Source organism: Prionailurus bengalensis, chromosome D3 (assembly GCF_016509475.1).
Source record: "Prionailurus bengalensis isolate Pbe53 chromosome D3, Fcat_Pben_1.1_paternal_pri, whole genome shotgun sequence".
Taxonomy (NCBI): domain Eukaryota; kingdom Metazoa; phylum Chordata; class Mammalia; order Carnivora; family Felidae; genus Prionailurus; species Prionailurus bengalensis.
Genome location: NC_057356.1, coordinates 88,392,520 through 88,419,156, shown reverse-complemented (window position 1 = coordinate 88,419,156; position 26,637 = coordinate 88,392,520).

Genomic DNA, 26,637 nt, shown 5'->3' with positions numbered 1-26,637 from the left:
TCTAATCCATCTGTTCTGTGATTCTAGGCTCTACTCGAAACCACAGATGTACATGTATCTCCAACTTCATCAAGTTGTACACAATAAACAAGGTTAGTCAGACCTCAACTAAGGGATTAAAAAAATAAAAAGCATGAAGGCCCCTACCAGATGGTAGGGAATTAGAATCCCAGGAAACAGGGTTCTCTGGGCTTCCCTGCCTTTCTTCATAGTTGACCTCCGCGGTTTCTCATAGATTCTGACCCTTAAGTAGCCTAAGCCTATTGGTGTTTTCATTCTGTAACCCAGAGTTGGTTTGCTTTGTGTCCTGCTGTAATTTACAGAGCAAACGCGCATGCGCCCTTTGTGATAGACTCTCTTAATTCCCGCAGAGAGCGGACTTTAAATCCATATTAATAAGTAGAAATCTTTTCCTAAAGGCAATTAAACCCACGCAAGAGAGAATCGTTGTAAGTTCCCGACAAGGGCTAATCATCAGCAATATTGACTTCCCAATTATTCTTACTAATTTTCTTTATCATTTTTACAAACACAAGTAATTTCCGGGATTAAGATCTCATAAATTCCTCTTGATTCAACCGTATTTCAAAAGCTCAAGGTTGACGGTTGCTTTTGGTGGTTTTTGTCACGTCAATCATTAGCAATAAAGGGACTTAAGTTCCCACCCCCATCACACAAACATGTTAGTACAAATACTACCACTCCCATTACACGCATACACGCACATGCATCATCCACGATTAAGGCCTCCGAGGAATAAGTCCTCTGAAAGCAGACAGTTGATCTAGTGAGCAGAGAGCATGGTATTTCATACTTAAACACATAAAAATATTTATTATTATGAGCTTAGTTTAAAGTGGGGTCTGGTACTATTGAGGAGCACAACTGGGATTCAAACAGACAGACAGATGTGTTAGCCAAACTAACCCTTTTGCTAAAAGGTAATATTATGCCATTTCTGTATCACTATTATTTACTTCTACTTCATGCCTTCAAATGATAATGATTACAGAGACATACTTGATCCCTATCCAAAGATATCTTCTCAGGTCCCTGAGGACATGCTTCCTAGGTGTCATAAGTGAAATGAACCTTTTATAAGTGAATATTCTGAACAGAAAAATTTGTTGCAATTCCGGTTACGATCGGCAGACGAGTCATTTAGTGGATTCATTAGCACCAAATGAAACTTGAGAGCTGGAGACATTTGCCAACATACTTATCAGGATTCTTTACATTAGATTAGCTTGTTAGAAAATATGAAAATATAAAACAGCATCAAAATATTAGGAAAATAAAGCAATGGAGGACCTATTCGTTTTGATATTTTCCTGAACTCACATTTCCTTTCCTTTTCCGTTGTAAGTCACTAAGCCAAGCAAGGTGAACTTGATACCAAGGATTCAGTACTCATCAGAAAGGCAGTCAGCAAAGTGCTGCAGGGGTTGATTGGTAGTTGATTTTCGTTCTTCTTCTCCTGCCCCAGCAGAATCAGTTACGCACTTGTCAGTTTAGCATATAATCGCTCTCCCTGAAATCGATATCCGCTGACTGTATTAATGAGGCGAGCTATTGATAGATATGCAATGGGCCCGCAATGGCTGTCACTTTTCATTGCAACCTCAAATTCCAGTACTTTATCGCTGCTATTATTTCCCAGCTATTGATTTAGACTTAGCTCTCTTTGGGGCAGAATCACTACATATTATTTTGATTCTCGGAACTACTAGATATTCAGTATTTCTGAAGACACACCACATGGAACCCATTCGTAAGAGCCACGATGGATTTGGCCAACAGTGGAAGACTCCAAAACGATCCCATTCCTCAAAAGGGGATGGACAGTTGCTGGAGCTTTTCGAAGGCTATCTACCAGTTAACTGCAGCACGGAGCAAAGAGTGAGTGATAGTCCTGCACGGGACATTTCACAAGTGCCTACTATGTTCCAGGCATTCTACTTATGCCAACGCAACTAGACCGCCCCCAGACTCTACAGGCGTGGAATTTCTAGAAGGTTTAACACTTGAATACATTTGCCTAAATCATAGCTCGTGGGTCGTGGAGCTGGATTTGAAGTCAAGTCTACCTCCAGAGCACTTCGCTGTAAAAGGGATACTGTCATCCCACACTAGTGTTCTGTTGCTCAACATCATCAACATCATCACTACTGTTTACGTACACATCTCATTTCAGCGCTTTTCATGTACTATCTTAACGAGCACACAAGGCAACATATTTCAATCTTCTCTTCTATCTTTATTCTTTTTCATCTTTCACGCGATCCCAGAGGGAAATCTCCACTCAAAAAAAAAGAAACAGAGCTGGGGTTTCGATGACACCATTTTGTTTTTTGCCTGGGGGCAACCCAGTCCTAACAACCATATGCAGAAAATATGCCTTATCCATTTTACAGAAAGGCCAACGGAGATGCAGAGAATTGAAGCGATGCCTGAGGTTCACATACCTAGTAAATGGTGACTCTGAACTTGGAAGGCTGCACTCTTTTTTTTTTTTTTTTTAATTTTTTTTTTCAACATTTATTTATTTTTTGGGACAGAGAGAGACAGAGCACGAACGGGGGAGGGGCAGAGAGAGAGGGAGACACAGAATCGGAAACAGGCTCCAGGCTCTGAGCCATCAGCCCAGAGCCTGACGCGGGGCTCGAACTCGCGGACCGCGAGATCGTGACCTGGCTGAAGTCGGACGCTTAACCGACTGCGCCACCCAGGCGCCCCGGAAGGCTGCACTCTTAACTTGAATGTCATTTAGAAATTATTAACTCTTTTGTATTAGTTTCCTTTTGCTGCTATAACAAATTACTCTAAATCTAGTGGCTTAAGATAAGACAGCTTTATTATGTTACATTTCTGGAGGTCAGGAGTCTAAAATGGGATGGCTGGGCTGCATTCCATCTGGAATCTTTAGGGGAGAACCCATCTTTTCACCTTTTCCAGCTCCGAGCGGCTGCCCACATTCCTCGTATCACGGACCCACCTTATTCTGACCTCTGCTTCTGTTGTCAGCGTTTCCCACTCTATTAGGATCCTTGGGATTCATTAGGCCTACCGTGTCGATCCAGGTTAATCTATTTCAAGGTCAGCTGGCTAGCAATCTCCATTCTACCTGCAACTTTAATTCCTCTTTGCCGTGGAACATACATAACATTCTCACAAATTCTAGGGATTGGGACGTGGACAGCTTTATGTGGAGCATTATTCTGCCAACCACAGCTTTCTGGGTACATCGGGATGTGCTTTGTTTCATGATTAGTTCACAAATTCGTGGAGCCAGACTGCCTGGGGGTTGAATTCCAGCCCTACCACATACTAGCTGTATGTCCCTGAGCATATCAGTGAACGTCTTGTGCCTCAGTTTCCTCTTCTGTAAAATGTAGATGAATACCAGAATCTTCCTCTCGGAGTGATGAGTAAGTGCCATATAATTCTTGGGTAAAAATAAGAATAATGCCTCTATTGATGGGATTTAAATGGAAGGCATCAGTCTCCCATAAGCCACATAAACATTAGATTGTATTGGTACAACACAGGCACATATAAGTATAAGATTTAGATAATGATTAAAGTGTGTCTGACTTTTCAATTCCCAGCTGCAATCTAACAGTAACAAAACAATGCCTACTTTTAAGTAGGAACCACTGTTATTCAGTTTAGGAAGATGTACAAGTTGTCAAGGAGGCCAGTAGTTGTGGGGGAACTAACAAGACTTTCTGCCTGAAGCAAGGCATCCGTCCTAGACACCAGGAAGAATCCCCTGAGAGAAGAAAACAGCTCGAGGAGGTGATTCATTGAGCCTCTCATCCTCTCATAATAAGCGAACCACATTTTTGTCCTCTCGGAAACCAGATATGCTTCCCCAGTCACAGAGAAGGAAGGGGACGGGGAGGGGGGGAGATGTGCGTGTAGGACCCCCATGTTTTCTTCCTCACTGGCACCCACCACAAACACACGCACGTGCACACTCACCACAGACCTTCATGGGTGACAGAGGGAGGAAAGCAGGAAACTGGTGGGGGAATCAAGATTCCTGAGGAGACTAGACACTCCCCAAGTTCTCGGAAATTGTATGAGGAAGACAGCCTCTCCTTCAGTAAAACAACTTATCACGTAGACACATAGTGCACCTGGACGCTTCTTTTCTTATTTCTTTTCTTTAGACGTGGCCAGGACTTGTTCAGTGAGCTCCGTTGTACGTCAGAATTAGTGGGTAGGTTTAAAATCACGTAGATGGCTGTCCCCATCCCAAACCCACTTTCTAGGTATCTGCTGAGGACAGCACCAATATAAGTGATCGTTTGGTTGGTTTTCTTTAAATAGAAATACATAGCGCGATGGAGAGAAGGAAACCCTGGGGTCGGAGTAAACCTGGGCTCTGAGCCCGACTGTCACACTCTGACAGGGTGACCCAGGACTGGACACATGATTCCACATCTCAGAGTCTGGGCTCCCTGCATGTCTGAAGGGGAGAAAAGTACTCAGACTGCAGACTGATGACAGGTTTAGAATTCACCTTGTAGAATGCTACTAACAGGGCCAGGGATATTAAACATAGAAAATATGTTATCTACCATCACAAGGGTGAAAAAAAAAATGTTACATTGAATATAGTCACTGACCAAGAGCTGATATCTATTGATAGCTGGCCTGAGAAAAAGCACACGTGCACGAGAGAGAGAGAGAGAGAGAGAGAGAGAGAGACTGTAATTAGACACACACAATATAAAATTTTGCATTAAACATTAATGTAAATGTTATCAGCCTTGTGAATATGATAATAGCTTCTAATGAGGGGGGGCTGGAGATTCTTTTAAATCATATCCAATATATACAAGAAGACCAGAGTTACTTGTCTTGGTTCTTATGATTCTCTAATGTTCCATATATGTAGTAAACCCCTAAAACGGTATGCAAGATTTTTCTGGGAAAGAATCTAAGCCTTTTACCAAATTCTCAATGATGCCTTGATATGCTTACCAACTGCTAAGAACACTGGCCTAGAGCCCTTGACATAGCAAATGGAAAGACATCTTAGAAATAAGTGTGGGAAGAACATTCAGAGGCACATCTGGTCGTTAGTCAAAATCAACCTTTGAAAAAAAAAAAAAAAAACTCCAGACTCACAGAACATTAAAGTTAAAAGGAGTCACTGAGACAGTAAAGATCTTTATTGTGCTGAGGGTGAACCACAGTCCAGAGGCTGACGTGACTGATCTAAGTGGACAGCTAGTACTTAGCACAGTGGCCGTCGGAGTTCAGGTTGTCAAAAACCTGGTCCCCGAGTTTTCCCTCTGCAACTTACTGCTTGTTTGTGTCTCTCTCCAAAGAGGGACCCAGATACTTGTGAAAATGGCCATGGTCTTCGAAAAGCATGTTAATACATTTTTCAAACGCTACCTATAAAAACAGCTATAATCATGCAGCAAGCATAAGGAGGTTTGTGGACGTCTAGCAAATTAACACTCGAACGTTCCAAGTGCCAGCTAGTGCTAATTTCATTTACTGTAGTACTGTAAATGATGTAGGCAGTTGGCAGGCCACAACTTAATACCATCTGGCCTGAGAAATTTATGATTCATTCACACAACTAGACTTTTAAAAAGTTTTATTTTGTTTTTGGTTACAGAATGCACTTGGCTGCTGGCTTGAAGGACAGTCGCTTGAGGCTTTTCAAATTGAATCATCATTTTTATCTACAGCAGCTAGATTTTTTTTTTAGGAGTATATGTGACTATTATAATTTTTAATGAGCATTAATATTTGTAATAGGGAAAATTATGCAAATGTTAGTCTGTCATCATTTAGTTTTATTTTTTTCCCATACCATGTTTTTATTCAGCTCTCCACTCTGGCTAAGTCGTGAGACTTACAGTCACAGGGAATGAGAGAATCATTCCAGTGGGACCAGAGATATCAGTTATGGACATGAGTCTCTTAGCCTTTGAATTAAGAGTTTTGAAAGCCAGGCTTTTTGGGTACAGGGGAATTTCTCAACAATGAAGTTTTCCCTTAAGTGGCAGATCTGGAGGTTTAGATTACAGAGTGTGCGTATAGATCTCACGAGTCTGCAAATTTAGGGTGAAAAACACAGGGAGCGAGAAGTCATTCATTTCGGTCTGAAGTGAATGGAACTAAGATACTAAAAGAGGTGAAATCAAGGAACCCTTCCATGAGATCACATAAGATCTTACACTCCTACCCATCAACTGAGACGCCATATTGGCAGGGGTTACAAAGTGTGCCATGTGGCTGATGGTCTGGGCATTTATGCAAATTAAATATCTAAAGCTATTTAGCATTTACATACTTACAATTTTTGGGTAAGAACAAGATTACTGGGTTAGACTCAATCTAAATAGATAAAGGTAGGTATAGATGGTATATAGATTTGCCCCTCATCCTGAGGAGATAGGAAGATAATGAGGATGATTAAATTGTAGAATGAACAATAACAACTAAGAATAATGCGAGTAAATATTCAAAACCACAAAATAGCTTATTAATTGAGAACTTATTAGAAAGGGTGCCATGTATTATGTATCTTATAGAAATTATTTCATTTGATTGAAATAACTCAATGAGATTAATATTATCATGTATTAGAATGAAAGTGACTTTAAATACATTTTAAAAAGTGCTCAGGAGCAATTAAGTACTGTACCCTAGGTAAAAAAAAAAAAATGTGACACTTGTCTTCAGTGGCCTTCCCTTTGTGACATCACTAGTCCTTGATTTTGACTTCATTGGGACAGGCAAGCAGAAGTTTTACTCCCAGACTGGCCAGAAGTGCTAGGTGCCTTTTCCTATCATTTTTTGTGACTGACGTTAAATGCTTCTATCTTCAATCACTTTCCCTGGGAATGCTGCACTTAGCTTTGAAATTTCACATTTTAAAAAACACACCAAGTAATATATTTCTTTTATCAAAGATTTTCTGAATGAATCATTCAAAAAGAATTGGACACAATGGCGGGAATTTCAAGCATTAAGTCAGCACAAGGAAGAACAGTTTGTACAACAGGGATTTTTTGGCACTCAGACTCATTCTTGTCTGCCTGACTACTTGCATTTTACCCTAGATTAGTTCGTACCACACAGAACTAAGGATGAAGTTCATGACTCAATGGTAAGACAACTTTTATTGCCAGGAATTGCTTAAACAAAAGCTCTGTAAAACACTCACTGCAAATTACCTGCCTATCAGTCATTATAAGTAGGCTCCATTATTTTTAGAACAGAACAGTTCTCCTGAATCTCTTACCATGTAATCCATCATGAAATTCTTAAGATTATTGGTTGGTCCTTTTGGCTGGCATGCATGTTGAGACAATGCTAGCTCTTGTTAAGGGGGGGATCAAAGTTTTCGCAGGGAAGAAATACTTTATGGGGTGTAATCCAAATTAGGAACAAAGGAGAGCATCATAAACTAATAACAAGTTCTAAATTTTGATCTTTAGATTCTCCTTTAAAGGAGAAAAATATGTTTGCAAGAACAATATGTGAAATATAAATTTACAAGCACATATGGACCTGTATATGTTTTAGTCGCTTCCTCTTTACCCTTTTGGTGAAGGAAGGATACTTACCCTAGGGTTAAGGGGATGACTGAGCACATGACAACGACCCTGAACAGATGAGACTGACAACAGTTTGTTGGGCACATACGCTCCCAGCCTGAAAGAGGAGGCATCACATGGCATGTAGGATCACACAGAGGCCGTATTCAGGCACAGAGTAAGCCATCAGGAGCTGTGGGAGGCAAACTTGGTCATAACAGGAGGGTGAGGTGGCCCCTGGTTGGTTAATATTGTCTTGTTTTAATAATTCTCTGGGTTGGCAGGGAAGCCAACCTGCTTCTGAAGGTAATTCAAGACTCCCATGAGTCTTGAGTTAGTCTTCATGATGAGGGTTGGGTAGCGGACCTTAACTGTGGGAGCAGGAAGAGAGCAGTGAAAGGTGTGGTTAGGCCATTGGAGGCTTTCCTAGTTTTCCCCAGATGTCAAAGCACACAAAATATTAGGCCTTAATTTTAAGCCTTCAGTATAGGTATCACATACAGGCTGTGCTGCCTAATCTCACGGCTTTGCTGATTTTCTCCCATTTCCACTGATAGCTACCAAAAATCACACCAAATTTTGTGAAACTTGGTTGCAGAATAGTCCATTATTATGGCTCTCACAAATCATAGAAAGTGCTTATTTGCATAGTACTCTAATTTTCTACGCTGTGTTACATCTTACACATTTAGTTATGATTTATGCAAAGGGAGTATGAAGTGTCAGAAAAATAAAAATCACCTTATTGTTTAACTTCATAATCTGGCACATTTGTTTTGTGTGCAATTTTGATCTGAGGAATGTCTCAGAGCGGTTATACCTACATCATGTGATTTCAGTAAGTATTACATTCTTTTATTCTCAAAGGGACTTTTTTGGATGATGTGCCCATTTAGCCTCTGGTTTATAATAGATGTAATGGGTCCTATTTTCTAGAGGAAGTCATGGCTCGAGAGTCAGTGAAAAGTCAAGTCCAGCCCTGCAAAGCAAGAGATTTCAACAGGCACGTGGAAGCTTGGGCAAGAAATGAGATAGAGCCAGTCCCTTGGTTACTTCTAGGAAGTATCAAGTCAGGACAACAGTGGACTCCATAGTCAGCTTCCAAAATCTAAAAAAAGCTCTCCTTCACCAAACTCACTGGCAGCATGTACAGTGTTAAAGAACAGTTTCAGAAATAATAATAATAAAAAAAACTATTCTGAATCTTGACACATGGGAGTCTAGAGTTAGAGGGAGGAGGTTAGAGAGGTACCCAGAGGGGCTTTCTTAACTATAGCTATAAGGGATCCTAAAATATTCCATTCCTCCCCAGCCTACCAAAAGGTGTAAGAAAATGCTTCATCATAATTATATAGAAGATGAAGATTTTGTGTGTGTGTGTGTGTGTGCGCGCGCGCGTGCGCGAGTGTGTTAAAAAAAGCAGAGCCTGGCTCTTCTTTTCAGCTGTAGACCTGTCATGGAGACTTAGGTCCTGGTGATGACATCTAAGGGAATGTGCCTAGCTGCCACCCTAATTAATGGCCATCCTATTTAATTTCCCCTACAGCACTGAGGAAAGAACCTGATTAAAAAGAGTGCCCTGAAGGCTATGGGGTTGGTTCACTGTTGGGCCGGGAAAGAACACTTCAAAAGTACAGCTCTAGCTGGAAATGGGTGGAAACTTTTCTAGCCTCTCGTAATTGCAATATGGAAATTGCACAGTGGACAGAGGAGCCGCATTTGACTACTGAGTGGAGCGGTATTTCAACGAGACAACATCGATACAATCTTCTGGGCCAGAGATGTCCTTGTGTCAGCCTGACCTGCCAACCTTTGACTATTTTGGAAGGCATGTGGTTCACGATCTATGGACAAGCCAAGTCTGGAAAAGTCTCCGCTAACACGAGCCTCTCAGAACAATCTCCTTTAGAATACATTTTATTCTAAGAAACTCTCAGGCGGATGAGGAGAAGGAAGTCTCTGTGTGTGAGTTTTCCTTGACCTTAATTCCTAGGGCTTCCCCAAAAACCCAAGCTTGTATATGGCTCTTCAGAGCATTATCTGCTCCCTAGCTAACGAACTAGCAAAAGAAAGAGCACGTGAGCCCCATGTGGGATATAAACTGGGCAAGTGGATTGAAATCAAGACAATATTTTAACAGGAGTTGGCCGTGGGAGGAGAGAAGGATGACTGGATAGCTTGGGATAAAGATATAAATTTACTGAGTTTGGCAGATTACCTGATTAGATGGATACCAAAATGTAGAACTTTTGTTGATTCGTTATTCTTTCAGCATTGCCTTGTTAAGCCCTTACTAGGCCAAGGGGCTCGTGGCTAAAGTTTAAAAATATATTTTCACTGAAAGTTTGACCTATACATTTCTTGATTACGGCGATGGTATCATGGATGTATGTTTATGTCCGAATTCATAAAATTGTATGTCATAAATACGTGCATTTTGTGTATATCAAGTATTCCACGATAATGCTATAAAAAAGATTCCATGCATTTTGAAAAGGAAATGGCTTGTTCTGAAATAAATTGTTCTGCTTTCTTTGCTAAAGAAGCCTTTCTTTACCTAAAGAAACACTTAGATTAACATTAACTTAAATTTCATATTTTGAAATAAAGGTTGAAAGAAAAATAAAAACCCCTGTGTGAGCGAGTAAAGGATTGATAGGTTCACATACGCTCAAAGACTTGTTTTCCACAACAACAAGGATTACATCTTTCAGTGACTGAGTTTTTGTTTCCGTCATGTAGAAATGATAATATCTGTCTTAGAGTTACTCTATGACAGGGTAGTAACGAGGCTTTAAACGAGATTGTTTATGTTAAAAGCGTTTAGAAAATTATAAATGGTCATGCACACAAAATACCTTATTATTATCAAAATTCAAAACAAATGTTTTGAAATATTATCTAAGCTTCTATTTTATTGGCTACAGTTTCTACAAGTTTTCAGGCTGGCCCCTGAAACCATGACAAAGTTAGAAGACAAAGAAACACAAAGCAATGATCATGGACAAAAATGGCCAACCGATGAAAGAGAATAGAAGCAAAAGAGGAGGAGGGTTTTATACAACCCACTTTGCTGCATGTGGGAATTATACGAGGAACATTTCTGTTGTAGAGAAATGTTTTACAAAAGTCGCTAGTGTAAATCATTCGAAGATGGGGCCGCCAATACGCATGCAAAGAGACACCTTCTATTTTATTTCACAATCCATCCAGCATTCACCGTCTACAGGACTTTCAAGGATGTTCACGTGTCAGAAATCCATTTTCAACCTTCACTGTTTGGGGGTCGTCTTGCCCCTCATTACTCTGTAACCTTCGTGTTGGAAGCGCATGAAATATATTTAATCTTGCTTTCAGAGTGTGATATGGGCTCCTTCTCTCCTCCATTCCTTGGTTTCTTCTTTGTTGTAGAGTGCTTTACAAGTTTTTTTAAGGGCCTGGCATCTAAATGTTACATGTCTTGGTTCTTATTCTATTCCTTTTGCCACACACACACACACACACACACACACACACAACTATTGCTACAGTTTATGAACCATCGTCCGAATAGTCTCCTTCTACATGTGGTGAGGTAGAAACTAACATGACTTTTCATTAATCACTATGAAGTTTAGAAGCTACTTGTCAAGTCAGAGAAAGGTTGATGCAGGCTTTTCTTTCTGGAAGTAATTATATATGTTCTTTTCAGACCACTAAACATCATCATTCATTCCTTTGCTCTTTTCGTCATTGAAATCTTCCTGTAAGCTGAGACTGTTCTTTTCTTAAATTTTTTTAATGTTTATTTATTTTTGAGAGAAGGAGAGAGGCAGAGTTTGGGTGAGGGAGTAGCAGAGAGAGAAGGAGGCACAGAATCCAAAGCAGGCTCCAGGCTCTGAGCTGTCAGCACAGAGCCCGACACAGGGCTCGAACTCACGAGCTGTGAGATCATGACCTGAGCCACAGTGGGACGCTTAACCTACTGAGCCGCCCAGGCTCCCCAAGCTGAGAACTGTTCTATGTGTCGAAGGCAAGGTGTTGGGCACGAGAGACAAAATTCACGCTGTTAGTGGTGTTGATGTTCCAAGCGGAAGCAGACGGGACATAGACAAATAAGCAAGTACAAAACTATGAACTTCCCTTAGTGACAGATGAAGAAATGAGGCAGAATAAAGTCATAGATGGTGAGGGAGGAGAGATAGGCGTTGCCATTTAAAATAGGAGGCTGTGAGAGTCTTTCTGGGCAGAGACCCAAATGATTCAAATTTGCAAGCCATCTAAAACCGATCCAGAGGTGTATCACAGCAACGAAAGTTTTTGCCGTAAGACCAAGCAGGGTGTATGTGGGTGACAGAGAATTAGGGCACAGTGGTAAGGGGTGAGGTCAGACAGGTAGGTGGGCCACATCTTCTGGAGCATGACACATTGGGTTAAGATCGGATTTCATTCAGGATGGGTGCATAGGACCACATGAGCCGGGAAGTGATGTAATATGATTTACGTTTTTAAAAGACCAATCTGGTTGGCCATCTAATATCAAGTTGCAGGGTGTAAAGTGTCAGGACCGGAAGCAGTAAGATGGGAGTCGGGACCGGTATGGTAAGAGTACCGGCGTTTTGAGGGAGTCCCGATGGATCGGCCGGGGACGTGGAAGAAACATAGGAGTGACGTCCACATGGAAGGGTGAGGAGGCAGAGAAGAAGCTGATTGGAAGAATGCGTTCTGAGACCATTCCGGCTAGGATTCGGTTGCAGATGACCGAAGCATTCTGGCTGGTTTAGGCAGAGAGGGATTTAGTAATTGGCATTAGACAGCTGGCAAAAGCTTTAGAAGGCCTAGAGGATCATTTGTCATGCTGACCTGAACAGGAAAATGCCCACCCTTAGAATCAGTGTCCTCTGCCATGGTGACGAAGCTGTCACACCAGTGCTGAAAGCCATGTGCCCATCCTTTGTCGTGAGCCATGCCTGGGCACGCCTCATGTAATGCCCCTCCCAATGTAAGCTTTGTGCATGTCTGTCTGGCTGGCAGGCCTTCAGTTGTAGAGGGAAATCTGACTGTACAGAATTCTTGACAAGTTAGTTTGTAACTTCTCAATTTCCATAATTCAGCCCAGTATATTAGAAAAGGTTTCCAATGGATACAGACCAAGCTAATCCACAATGGGGCAGAGGGACTGAGCAATACATTTGGTTGTATTAGATGGAAGCCACCAGCCTGACATACGTGAGGAGATCATACGTAGGAGAGGGGGAGATACGGAAGCCTGGAACCCATGGAAGAAATCGCAAACTAAAATGAAAACATCATCACATCTGGGTGGCAAAAGAAAGGGGACTTACTAAGATTATCTCGGGGCTGAACATAGAAAAGAAGATAGAGCAACATGTCACGCACGGGTCGTGAGGAAGAGCTCCAAGCATCCTGGGAAAGAGGTAAACGAGAAGAAAGTCGAAAGATGGCACCCCGCAAAGCAGACAGAGAAGTGTGTCCAAGCATAAGGAGGCGTGACCAAGCATAAACAATGACTGGATGTTCTGTGCTCTATCAACAAAGACCTGACCACAAGATTTGGCAAGGCAAATACAATTTCAGCGGGACGGCAGGGACAAGAGTCAGAGCGGATTGCACGCCAAATGTGAAGGGAGGGAACAGCAGCTTCAGGAATCTCACCAGAGGCATCTGAGGGTAGGCGAACCTTGGACATGAGGTTAGGCAAACCATCGGACATGGTTGGAGAGCTGGAGGGGAGACAGAGGACAGAAGGGGCCACTATGGAAAAATGATGAACAGTACTGCCCAACATTAGTCTGCTGATGGGAATAATGAATTGAACTCTTGAGATTTCGGCCATCTCTTTACTCTGTTTCCCGTTCTTGTTTGAGTGCAATGTGTTCCATCTTTCTGTGCTATCCTTTGGTGCCCAGAGTCAAAATAGGTCTGGAGCACGTAATGACTCATGTTTATATACGTGTATTTCCAGCATTACATATTTTGTTGTTTATGCAACTAATGGGCTCTAACTGCATAAAAATTGTTTTATGTTTTCTAAAACAAATTTCCTAATTTGAGTTATGACATTTCAACTGATAGGGCAAGATCTTTGTTTTCGAGCAAGGGAGATTCAAATAACTTTGGGAGGAAAACGAATGAGCATTAAAAGCGGAAACAATAGAGAAATCATCCCTTTAGCGGCGCCTGAGTGGCTCAGTCGGTTGAGCACCGACTTTGGCTCAGGTCACGATCTCACGGTTCATGAGTTTGAGCCCCACCCGGGCTCTGTGCTGACAGCTCGGAGCCTGGAGCCTGCTTTCTGTGGATTCTGTGTCTCCCTCTGTCTCTGCCCCTCCCCTGCTTGTGCTGCTTCTCTCTCTTTCAAACATAAATAAACATTAACAAATTTTATGGGAAAAAAGAAATCATCCCTTTACCATGATTATTTTCTCTTGCTTGGTATGAAAATATTGACTATATTTTAAAATAAATAAGTCATTATTATAGGAAAATAATAAGGCTCAGTTACATATTTTTTCTATATAATTTGCTATTTTTGTTGAAAGGCATCACTGAGAACTTTATTTCCAGATTAACGTGCCCATGACTCAGGTTCTCTTTATTGTTGTGCCCAATCACGATAAACCTTTTTTAAGCTATGTCTCAAACTTGGATTGGAGTCTGATGAATGCACTTTCAATTTTTGACATTTGTGACTTTTGGGAAATGATGCAGCTTCTCTGATCTTTAACTGATTTGTATAACCATGACGATGGTAATAGCCTGTCTCACAGCATTGCCATTAGAACCAATGTTATGAGACACTGATGTGGAAACTCTTCCCGGTGATGGTGGGGGAAGGAGGGAGGAGAAAGAGGCAGCATGGCGTCGTGCACCACTGTGAACTCCAGCGCCCAACAGGCCCTTGTTAGAATCCTAGCTCTGTCTTAGAATTAGTGTGTGAGCCGTAAGCTACAGTTTCTTCCTGTGCAAGGTCCACCGGGTACTTGCGAGGGCAAAGTAAGATAACGGGTGTGAAACTCCTTGTGCCAAGCAGTGCAATGAATGGTTTGCTCTTCTAAGTTTCCACCACTTCAGTGATGTTGCACAACAAACCTGTAATAGTTTTGTTTCGAGAAATACGGAGAAGGTTGTTCTTATGGTTAAGGAGGATAATGGGTGGGGGAAGGGAGGTCCCCCTAAATTATCTATCGGTACTTGTCCGAACATTCCCTGCTACTTCAGACATTAGCTTTCCATATGTTATTTCTCAGATCGAAGGCTGACTATTCTAGGCTCCCATAGACCCCCTTCCACCTGCTCCCATAAGCTTCCTTATTTTTTGCTGTTGAGATGAGTTAAGAGAACTATGAATTGTCATGGAAACAGTGGTTTACGAGAAAGAAAACGTGAGGGTCAACAATAATGAGAAAAGCCAGTGCAGGGAAGCATTGACTATGTTTCAGGAAGTGATGGAAAGTAGGAGAAATGATTTTTTCTCATGCTAGTGTAGAGATCCTTCCAGTACTCAAAGCAGCACACTGTAGAGTCATCCCTCCTCTCTTAGGTTGTCGATTGGAGGGAAAAGTCAACTAAGCGTGTCTCAGGCCTTGAGCAGCCTGTTAGCCTTGCCAAGTAAAAATTGCACGAGATAAAGTTAAACAGACAAAGGAGACTATTTATCCATAGCAATAGGGGAGAGAGATTAAACTCAATTCCCCTGAAACAAAAATTGGGGCAATTTTCAAGACTGGGGTGGGGATGATCATGGGCCACCCATGTTTCCTAATTGACTTTAGTAAAAGAAAATAAGCTTTCCTGAATCTTTAAACCGGAGGTAGTTTTAAAACTTGGACCAAGGCACCCACTGAAGTTAGGCCCCTACCCTCCCACAGAGGCTAGGAGACAGAGAGGCACCACATTCCTGAGATGTTTCTATATCAAAGAGATGGTTCTCAGGTCCTTGAGAAGACATTCCTTATGTCCTTAAGATACTTTTAAGGAGACATGTATATTTCAAAGTGGCATGGAAATCATTTGCAATTATAAAATGCAATTCTATTTCTAAAGTAAATGGTCTAAGAAAAAAGGGGGTAAAGGGCCTCTATCAGGAAGAAAGCTGTCTAAAGTTTGTCCAAGCTTGGGGGAACATTAAAGCTATTCAGGTCGGCCTTGGAGACTCAACTAGTGAATGCCAGCAGGGACCTTTGATAACGCATAGCGTGGCATGGAAAATGTACCAGCTTACTTTACAAGACAGTCCAGAGAGCTGATCACTCAACTTTTGCCACAAATACCCATCTCCTACAGCATCTCCCTAACCCACGTTAGTGTCAGTGCCAACTGTAGGAACAATTGGAAGAAGATGTCATACTAAGCCATGATATCAATCCAATAAGTCGGCTAAGTAAATACAGTCTTCAGCATAAATACATGATTTCCAAGTCTATCCAAACACCCCAAATGTTAGAAGGGCCTGTTTCGGGACATCAGCACAAGACTGACCCCTTTGAGATGATAAGAAGTTGCTTCAGGCCAGTGCAGTCCCAGCATTTTGTCCACATTATTATCTGCATGCATTCTGCTCTGGTGCACTGAGATCTTTTGGATGACAAAGGCTCCGTTTCGTGCATTATGTATCTGATGCTCCCAGCGCAGTGTTGGGTGTGGAACGCCAGGAAGCAATCCTCTCCTTTCTTAGAGCTTGTGCCCCGTGGGAAGAGCACCATATGACCTGAATTGTATCCTCATCCTTTCCAAAACCCCAAGTTTGTATGTTGAAGTCCTGCCCCTCAGGGTGACTGTATTCGGAGAGAGGGCCTTTAGAGAGGTAATTAAGGTTACAGGAGATCATAATCGTGGGGCCCTGAGTCAATACGATTGGTATTTTCATAATACCAGTTCTGAAAGCAGGTATAGACACCAGGGATGTTCACACACAGAGGAAAGGCCACGTAAGGACCCAGCAAGAAGGTGTCCACCTGCCAACCAAGGAGAGAACTTCAGGAGAAACCAGCCAACCCTCCCAGCATCTTGATCTTTGACTTCCAGTCTCCAGACATGGGAGAAGATAAATTTAAGTCACCCAGTCGGTCATGTTCTGTGATGACAGCCTTATTAGAAAAACACAACCACCTTTGTAGTTTGGACTCGGATTCCAGTGCCCGTTCTGGCTGCCAATGGCTATTTGGCAATAACCAATTTAACCTCTCTTACACGTTGACTTCCTGTTTTGTAAAATAGTAGTGTTTCCGCTCTTGCATGGATGTGGTAAAGAAAAAATTAAAATGTTCTAGGATGTGCTGGCACACAGTCTGTGCTCCATAGACTGGGATTTGTTATATTCATCAAAATTGTTTTGCCAAATGAATGAAAGCAAGACTGTGATCAAGATTTTTTTTTTCAACGTTTATTTATTTTTGGGACAGAGAGAGACAGAGCATGAACGGGGGAGGGGCAGACAGAGAGGGAGACACAGAATCGGAAACAGGCTCCAGGCTCTGAGCCATCAGCCCAGAGCCTGACGCGGGGCTCGAACTCACGGACCGCGAGATCGTGACCTGGCTGAAGTCGGACGCTTAACCGACTGCGCCACCCAGGCGCCCCTGTGATCAAGATTTAAAACACACACACACACACACACACACACACACACACACACACACATATATATTTTACATATATGTTTGTTTCTTCCCTAGTAAAGGTACCTTTACTGTGCCACTTAAATTCTTTTCCTTGCTTGAGAATTTCTGTCTACGGGTCTGGTTTACCACATTTCAAAAATTATAAAGTAAATTACAGATGGGTACCGGCACCCACAACGTACTCTTAGTGGTAATTTGGGAAGGAAAAGGCTGGGCTTAAATGACAGTGACCCTGATGCATTATGGCAGCTCGTAAAAACCAGGACCACAAATGGACTCAGGTATCATTTCCGTTTTAATGGTGGTTTGATAATTCAGATCACAGACTAATAAATTCAACTGCATGATTGTTGACCTCACAACAGACGATTTGATCAGCGTGTAGTTGATGTTTTATTCATGTTTAAGTCAGGTGATTTAGAAAAATGAGAAGAGAGTAGAAACATTGCTTGGAATTGCCCATCATTTAAATCGAAGACCTTTTGAAGGTTTCCGTTTTTGAAGGGATTTGGCCGTGCAGGGAATGGATATGGATGTACGGCCACGCCGTTTGTCATCAATTAATTCTAAGCAGGGTATGTTTCATATTTATGGGTGAGCATGTATAACTGGGCTATGTATGCAAGCTGTTGTTTAATTTACCTGATAAAGGGCTGCTCAAAATTCCCCTCACTGAGACTATTTGGAAAATGTGATTCAAAATTAATTTAATAGTTAAAAGTCCTAGTAACTCGAAACAAAATGTAATTCCGCATGATGATATTCTAGGCAGATTTAACTGTGGGAGATCAGATAGAAGAATCACGGATAAACGTGGGTTTAGTAGTGTCACAGCCATCTCATCATGCTATGCTGTGTGACCTGGGACTGTGGAGGCATCCTCAGGTAGATAAATATGGCTTGAACTCTTGAAAAAGTGTGCAATGTGTTTCAGTATAGCAGATCCTCCTTTTGGGTCTACTTCTCTTAGTGGCATTTACGCATTCTTGAAATATGATCTGTTGGCCATTTACCTTTATGTAAAGAACAAGCACATAGAGCAAAAAGAACGATGGGACGATTATCTGGAGGGTTTGCTCATAATCCAGGGTTATTCTGGGCTCTGTAGGTGTGAAGAAAGACACGGGCACTTACTGAACTGAAGGGCCTGAGCGACAGGGTGCGGGCCCGGGGAATTCTTCACAATTGTCCAAATTGGGCCCAATGGAACATGGTGACAATGGAGGGTGTCTTCTTTTATGCTCTACACTTACATAGTTTCATTTTTCCTTTCCAAGTAAGCCAGTTCATTTGCGAGTGTGCATAGGTATCACAGGACCCGGAGAGAGAAAACCACCTTGAGTCTTTTCGCTGAGAAGAAACATTTAAATGGAATCGCTGCTTAAAGCTTTGCCCTCTCGGACACTTCGTTCACCTCAGGAATTGCGACTCTAGGTTGTTTCTCATGGTGATAAAATAATAGTGTGTAGGGCACATTATACGATGTCATCAACAGGAGTAATATATTATTATAATTTTGTTCATGTGTTACCACTCATGGCAAAGGCAAAGTAGCTCCATGTTAGAAAACCAGGAGAAAGTAGGGGCGCCTGGGCAGCTCAGTCAGTTAGGAGTCTGACTTCGGCTCAGGTCATGATCTTGTGGCCCATGAGTTTGAGCCCGCGTTGGGCTCTGTGCTGACAGCTCAGAACCTGGATCCTCCTTCAGATTGTGTCTTCCCCTCTCTCGGCCCTTCCTCCGCTCACACTCTGTCTCTCTCTCTACCAAAAATAAACATTAAAAAAAATTAAAAAAAGAAAACTAGGAGAAAGAAAGTAAAATACATCAGTGTTCATTAGAATTACTGTATTTCTAGACTGAGATCATGAGGATAGTGTACACATTGATTTTGTGGGGTTGCTGAACATAGAACACAACGATGCTCTGTGTGTTCTCAAATCGATGTGGCTTTGCCCAAGGTTTCTTGGGGAAACAGCTGCATAAACTCTTTTATTTTTTTGGATGTTTACAACATTAGCAAACTGAAGAGCAGGGAACCATGACGTAAGGCGTTATAGTTTATGCTCCTATGAGGAGACAATAAAACCCTTTCAAATAACTCTGTTTAATAATAGACCTGAGATATTTGTGGAAGAGCTAATTATTTCTAGTTGGGTTCTTCCGGTTGTTATGCAAAATCTTTTAGTCTCTTAGGGTTTCCTGTAATAATATTTTGAGGTAAGACAAACAATATCACTTAAATTATATCATATGTTATCCAAATAACGGCTCCATTTGGTAGTAGTCGATTTCATTAGCTTGGTGCCATCTTTTCTTAAAATTTTTATTAAGGTATAATTGGCATCACAGTAAGCTTGGTGCCATCTTAAGGACTTATTTGTAATTGTATTTTCCCCTCTACATAGAATGCTTTCTTAGGAAATGTTGATATATCTGTTCAGAAAGAATGTGCATTAAAATAAAACTGCAGGGATAAGAAATGAAGAAAAAGAGGTCCAATTTTTTGAAAATAAATTTTCAAGTGAAGTTATAATGACAATTATTATTTTGGGCAAAACTTTTCCACAGGAAATGATAAGAGTTACCTCCATGACCCTTTGCTACTCACCAAATTACAGGAACAATTTCATTGGAAAAGCCACCATGTTGAGGGCTGAGAGAGTTGTCAACTAGTTTTATTGTGACATGTTTTCAAATTCCAAACACACTCTTATGGAACCGTTGAATTTTCTAGGATATTCCTCCAAGGGATGTGCATCATTTTCCAATAACCATCCGTCTTCCTTGCTGGAATTAAAGATGAATTCTTTCAAGATTGAACTACATGAACAATTCCTAGTCAGTAGATTAGAGGACAATTTTTTTTTTATTTTGAAAAAGAATTTAGTTTTCATTTATTATTATAGCCATAGTCATTTACGTCTATGCAGACAGACACAACCATTTACAAACTGAAGTGACAAAGACCCATTTGTGATATTAAGTCTTTAGCTGGCCTTCACAATGTGAACTAGGAAATCAAAATTTGGTTTTGCCTTTGTCTCTTGGAAATATACCTATATTCTGCCATAACCCACCAGGTACAGAGTTACTACTATCCCTGTTATTTCCATTAACATCATCATATTGGGTGAATTGACTGATCTTTCCATTTCCCCCTGGTGTTAAGATTTTTTTTCCCTCTCATTTCTAGTTTGGAACAATTCTGGTAACTCCCCATAACGCCCAGTGACGAATCATGAAAACACAAGGTATTTATCCATTTCTTTCGGTAAACACAAAAGCCTTCCTGAAGGCGTTCTTACTAACCATTGCCGAGGCGACCTTGTTAGGCTTGTTCCACATCTTACAGCCCTTTGGTTCTGTGAGATCTTTCATGTCCTTGAAAAGCACTGGCTAACCACTTGTGCGCAGGGAGGTACACACCAGATGCAGAAGGGCACCTTGGGGTGAACGCACAACGGACCAGAATGCGCCGCAGCCTGGCAGTCTTTCTTTCTCTTACCTGCCCATGTGGGCGCACCTTTGGCATGCTGGCCTCCAAGTGGAAGCTGTTTGGGAGACGTCTAAGATGAAAGCTGCTGTTAGAGAGCTCTTCTTTCATATCAACCTTTTGATTTTTTTTTTTCTCCCTCGCTCTTACAGTCTGGATCCCAGTCTCAATTCCTTCTACTGCTTTTCCATCTTTCTTGAAGAAAAAAAAAAATCTGCTGCAGGGCTCCGAAAAGAAGACCAACCATCGAAGCTGAAATGTCCTTTTTTCTAAGAGGATCAGTGTGAAAATAACAGCGCTGTGCTCCCCTCCACTCTGCGTGCTTTGAAGCCAGCATCCTGAAGCACTTTGCTCAGCATTGACTGGTTTTCCCAATACCTTTTCAGAGGAAATGAGGACTTGAAAAGGAATCAATCCATGTGATACTGAAAGGCAAGCCTTTCTGGGGAGAGTGGTCTCAGGGGCATAATAGCAATTTGCAGATTTCTTTGTGTGTGTGTGCAGAGTATTTTAGAACCGAGATTTTTTAGAGGATTAGTTAATGCGTTCATCCAAAAATATCTTTTACTCTATGCTTGTTGTATTTCAGGCACTCTGTAGGGCAATGGGTATAATCGCTGTCCTTACAAATTGTACAGTATAAAGCTCTGGGTCTCAACTTTGGGATGCGTCAGAATCTTCTGGACGGCTCGTTACATGACAGACCACTGGCTCCGACTCGTAGTATTTCTGATTCGGTATGTCTGGAAGTACAGGTCCCTCGTATGTGCTTGAACCACTGTACGGACAATTGTATATCCCATGGTGATTCGAGATTTGAGTATGTGGCCAGATCAAATGCAAGTGTTACTGGAAGGAAGGAAGGAGAGGGAAAAAGGATGAGCACATAAGTTCTCATTCTGGAAGAGCTTGGAAAATTGAGAGCAAGTGTGGAAAACCACCAAATTCACTAAGGCTACAAAACTCAAGAAGAGGAGGAGTGAAGTTCAAATCACTTCGCTTTTTTTTTGTTTGTTTTTATTTTTGAGAGAGAGAGAGAGAGAGCAAGAGTGGGGGAGAGGTGCAGAGGGAGAGAGAGAGAGAGAGAGAGAGAGAGAATCTTAAGCAGGCTCCACACTCAGCATGGAGCCCGACTCAGTGCTCTGTCCCACGACTCTGGGATCATGACCTAAGCTGAAATCCAGAGTCGGATCCCCAACTGACTGAGCCACACAGGCACCCCCAAATCACTTTGGGACGTTGTTAAACTGTAGGGCTTTATAGGAGGCGAGGAGAAAATGCAGATTAAATAATCTAGTGTATTTTATTGATACTATTGGTATTTAAAAATTCATTTAGGATCTATTAAACCTACAAATACTTGTTTTGCCCTAATTGGGCTGACACAAAGAAAGGAGGAAATGCAAATACAGATCCATTTTCACAGTCTTGCCTCGGGCTCATCTTCTGTTGAATACATGATAGATGTGGATCTTGCAAAGTTTAACTTCCTTTATAGTTAGATATTTCTGTTAAACCAAAATTTATTCAGAGGTGTGCCGGTAGATGTTTAATAACTGGCATGGTTTGGGGGTGAGGAGGAAGCCTGACAGTGATGGCCCATAGCCAATTTTAAGCTCTCAATGTTTTAAAATCTGGTTCTCACAAAATTCTTAAAAATTTAACAATTAGCTTTTGTGATCCAACCGAAGCCAGCTCCAGATCGATTATTCTTAAATCAAGTCATTTACATCAGCTTTGGTTTAACTATTTGAAAGCATAGATGTGTTCAGTGTGATGTCACTTTAACAGAGAAAAAAGGCAACTTAACATTTAAGGAATATCTCTTCGATTACTAAAAATTCTAACAATTAAAATGTCATAGGCAAAGACATACGTGAACTTTGTGGGGTTTAAGAATAGTTTAAATTCTCCCCCTCCGGGCGCCTCGGTGGCTCAGTTGGTTGGGCGTCTGCCTTCGGTTCAGGTCATGATCTCACACCCCATGAGTTCAAGCCCCGCATCGGGCTCTGTGCTGACAGCTTGGAGTCTGGAGCCTGCTTCGGATTCTGTGTCTCCCTCTCTCTCTGCCCCTTTCCCACTTGTGCTCGCTCTCTCTCTCTCTCTCTCAAAAATAAATAAACATTAAAAAAATTAAAGTTTCCCCCTCAAAGGCATGCAACAATGAATTGTCTTAACTGAGTCATCATATTCCCATCACACAGTTTTAGAATTTCATTTTGTCTAAAATGTATTCCTTGAAACTTTTTGGGGTGCCTGGCGACAAGCAAGGCTTTGTAGATGCGTTGATGCACGAGACGCCCTCACAGATTTATTGAAATCCTAACCCTTAGAAAGGAGACTCCACAGAGTTCCCTCATCCCTGTGAGTACCCCTGCGAGGAGGCGCCATTTATGAGGCAGGAAGAGGGTTCTCACCAGACCCGGAATCACTGGTGCCTTGATCTTGGACATCCAGGCTCCGGGAGGACCCTCCTCGGAGAAATTAATCTGTGGTCTCTAGGTGACCACTGAATCCTGTTTTATTGTAACACATGATATGACTCTGTCAGGTTTGGTTTATCCGACCTAAGCGTTCACCATTCTGGGAGAGCTTCCACTGGGGACTTAAGAAGACAAAACAGTTGTATATGGAGAGTGACTAAGATTGCATCCAGATGTTGTAGTGAGACCCATACACTGTTGATCCTAAGACATGTTTAGAAAACTAAAACATGATCTGGCGTGGATTTCTAATTTTTAACACTGCAAATCGGGACAACCCTTAGGCCAGAAGGCTGCAGAAATAATTCAGGCTCGCCCCTTCTCTCCCGTCCACCCCCCGAGACATGCTTGCCCTACCTCGTTGACTCTCTTCTGGAAAATGTGCCTCTCCTTTCGGGGCCTTTGAAGCTGATCGGGGATAGAGATTAGCCTTGAATAACTAAGTGATCCTCGAGCTCACTTTTTAGAAGATATTTTAATTTTCTAATGTAACCCCACGCTATTGATGTCTGTATGGCAGCTGGCTCCTTTCGGCAGGATTCATATTGCCGTGCGACTGTGTGCTGTGTGCAATGCGGAAAAGGAGTCAAAATTTTTAAACTTCCGTACTGGAATGGGGGATAAACATTGTTTACCCGCATAGAGTTCCTGCAGGGAAGGGACATTCCTAGATCTCAGCGATTAAACTGCAATGCTGCCTTACATTTGTGCTACGTTTTACAGAGTTTTGCCACATTTACAGCTTGCCTCTTTAAAGATGGTTTGAGGATTGGAGATAAGCCTTAATTACCTACTCCAGGAGCCGACTTTGAACACCCGCATGATGCAATAGGGCTTTTACCACTCTTATAATTTTGAGACAGGTTTCCGATCTCAAAGGATATAGGAAATAAATCATTGCTCTAAAATCAACATTAATTCCATATGACACGGACAGCGTATATAAGGTGCATAGATTGTGCCTCATGAAAATGGCAAAACCCAGAGTATTACTCTCTTTCATGTGACTGGTATGAGGAAACTCTCCAGAGACTAACTGCTAAATCTTTCCAAATATTGTGCTTTTGACACACGTTCGAAGCCAGGATTTGGGGATCGACAAGTCCCTGCACACACCGAAAAACAAGGACAAACAGCCTACCGAGAAAAGAAAACATACTTCCTTACAACCCCCAGTCGTTCGAGACGCAATCACATTGTGAAAACTTAGTGGTGTTCATGTGTCTTCTGGAAAACTCCATAGGTCTAAATAACATCCATCTTTAAATATCTGTATTTAAAGATATTGCGTAAAGATATTGCGTATACTTCTTGCGTAGACTTCCTCATATGCTAGAGACAGAAGAAATGGTAAGTGATTAGCCTGTTAGAAACTTATGATGTAAAACTAACGATGCACGATATCAGTATCTCCGGTTATGGCTCCTGTGTTGATCGTGATTTTAAATGATACGTTGCAACTTTGGACCTCATGATATATCACCCGTACCTGTGCACCTAGCGTCTCTTGATTGTGTACAACAAAGTGCTAAGTGTGCCAGCTCTCGCCCCTGACCGTAACCTTCCGCTTTACTTGTTTCCTCGTGTGGTTCTGTGATGCCACAGGGAACGCTATCTACATTTTATTATGAAACCACGATTGATTTTATGATTTGGCCACAGGTAGATTCTTGGAACTGAAATTCAAAACACCCACAGTCTGTTTTATTGTCAGTATCATTGGCTGCAGGGGTGAGTCGTGTGCTATTTTTGCATTATACTTTTTTCTTTTGCAATTATTTTTTCTGCAATACTTGCTGTTTTCTTCTCCCACAGACTTTTATTTATTTATTTATTTATCTATCTATCTATCTATCTATCTATTTATTTATTTATTTATTTTTTACCCGGTGAGTTCTCCTGATGCATTGTTATCCTTAAACTCCTTCTCCTTGCATTTCTGATGTTTATTCAACTGTGCCTGGGGACCAGTATTTTCCTCTTTGCCATCGCTATCCTTGATTTTGCTTTACCCTACCCTCACTGAGCTTCCTTAGAAATGACACGTGTTAAGAATCCTTCACGTGTGTATGCCTGAAAGCTTGTAGTCTACACTGACGTTAGTTGGATAGTGTGGCTGAGCACAAAGTTGTAGGTTGGTTATGTTTTTCCTCATGAGAGTGGGGGAATGCATTCGCTGTGGTTTAGCATGCCTTCTTGCGGGTGCAGAAGTTGACACCCATCTGACCGGACCCACGTCTTTTTTGGTCATTGGTTACATTCATTGCTGTTGTACTGTTTTTTTTTTCTGAAAGCTTCTAGAATTTTCCCTTTGCTCTAGCTTTTATGACAATGGGCGCTAAAGTTTTTTTTGTTTTTTGTTTTCTTTTTTGGTTTAGACAGATCCTTCATGTCCTTTCCTCATTCTTATTTTATTTTGTTGTTGCTACTTATTTATTTCCTATAGACATTGTTGGAGATTGGTTTTCTATGTCCTGGTACATTTTTTTTTTTTATTGATATCTCTCTCTTCTAAGGTTATGGGACATGTTTTTCAATATTTTAATCCAATCTAAGCTAAAAATCCAACACAATTTTGGCCATCATGTTTTTAGTCTCCAGGTATCTCTGCTTATTTTTGGTGTTCGTTTATCACGCTATCCTGTAGTCTGTGAATAGTGGGTGTTTTCCTTCAATTCCTGAATTTATCTATGAATCCACTTACTTGTTTACTTGTTTTGTTGATTTATCCCTTTATCTCCTGTCAGATGCTTGGCTCAAAACTCTGGCACTGTGGACCTGACGTTTCCTACTGAAGACTGGATGATGAGCTGCTTGTGAGTTCTGTAAGCACTTGGCCATCACCCTTTCAGAGCACTTTGTGAGAATGCAGCCATTCCGACACGTGATCCCTAAATCCAGAACGCGAAGGGCTTTCATGTCCAATATTTATTTCTAGTTTTTTTTAGGAAATGATCTTTGATTTTGTATGTTGGACTAGAAATTTGTGTGGCTGCTTAACGTCCAGACTTTCCATTTAAATGAGTTTGCAGCCTAAAGTTTTGTTGATGTTGGGTGTTTGTTTTAATACGAATTTGTAGCTGGGATTTCTGAGTCCCAGGGCTTTCCCAACGTCTGCGTCCAGGTCTCCACCAACGAGCTTAGCAGTGACCCGTGTTGCAGTGGGTGCCCTTCTGTCATTTTTCAGTTTTCCAGAAATGTTTTAAATATCATCTGAAAATGATGCTACTTTCCTTATCTTTCTCTGTAGCATATATTTTTATTGCTTTTTTCCCCGTTAGGTTTTAGAGGATGAGGAATTGAATGCTTGTTGTTGTTGTTGTTGTTGTTTGTCATTGAATGTATACTGCTGGTATATACTAGTCGTACCAAATCATTATTCAAATTTTTAAATGATTTTTAAATTTTGAAACAAACAAGAAACTACAGAAAAGCGAGCCTTCACTACAGAAACAAAATTTCCCTGA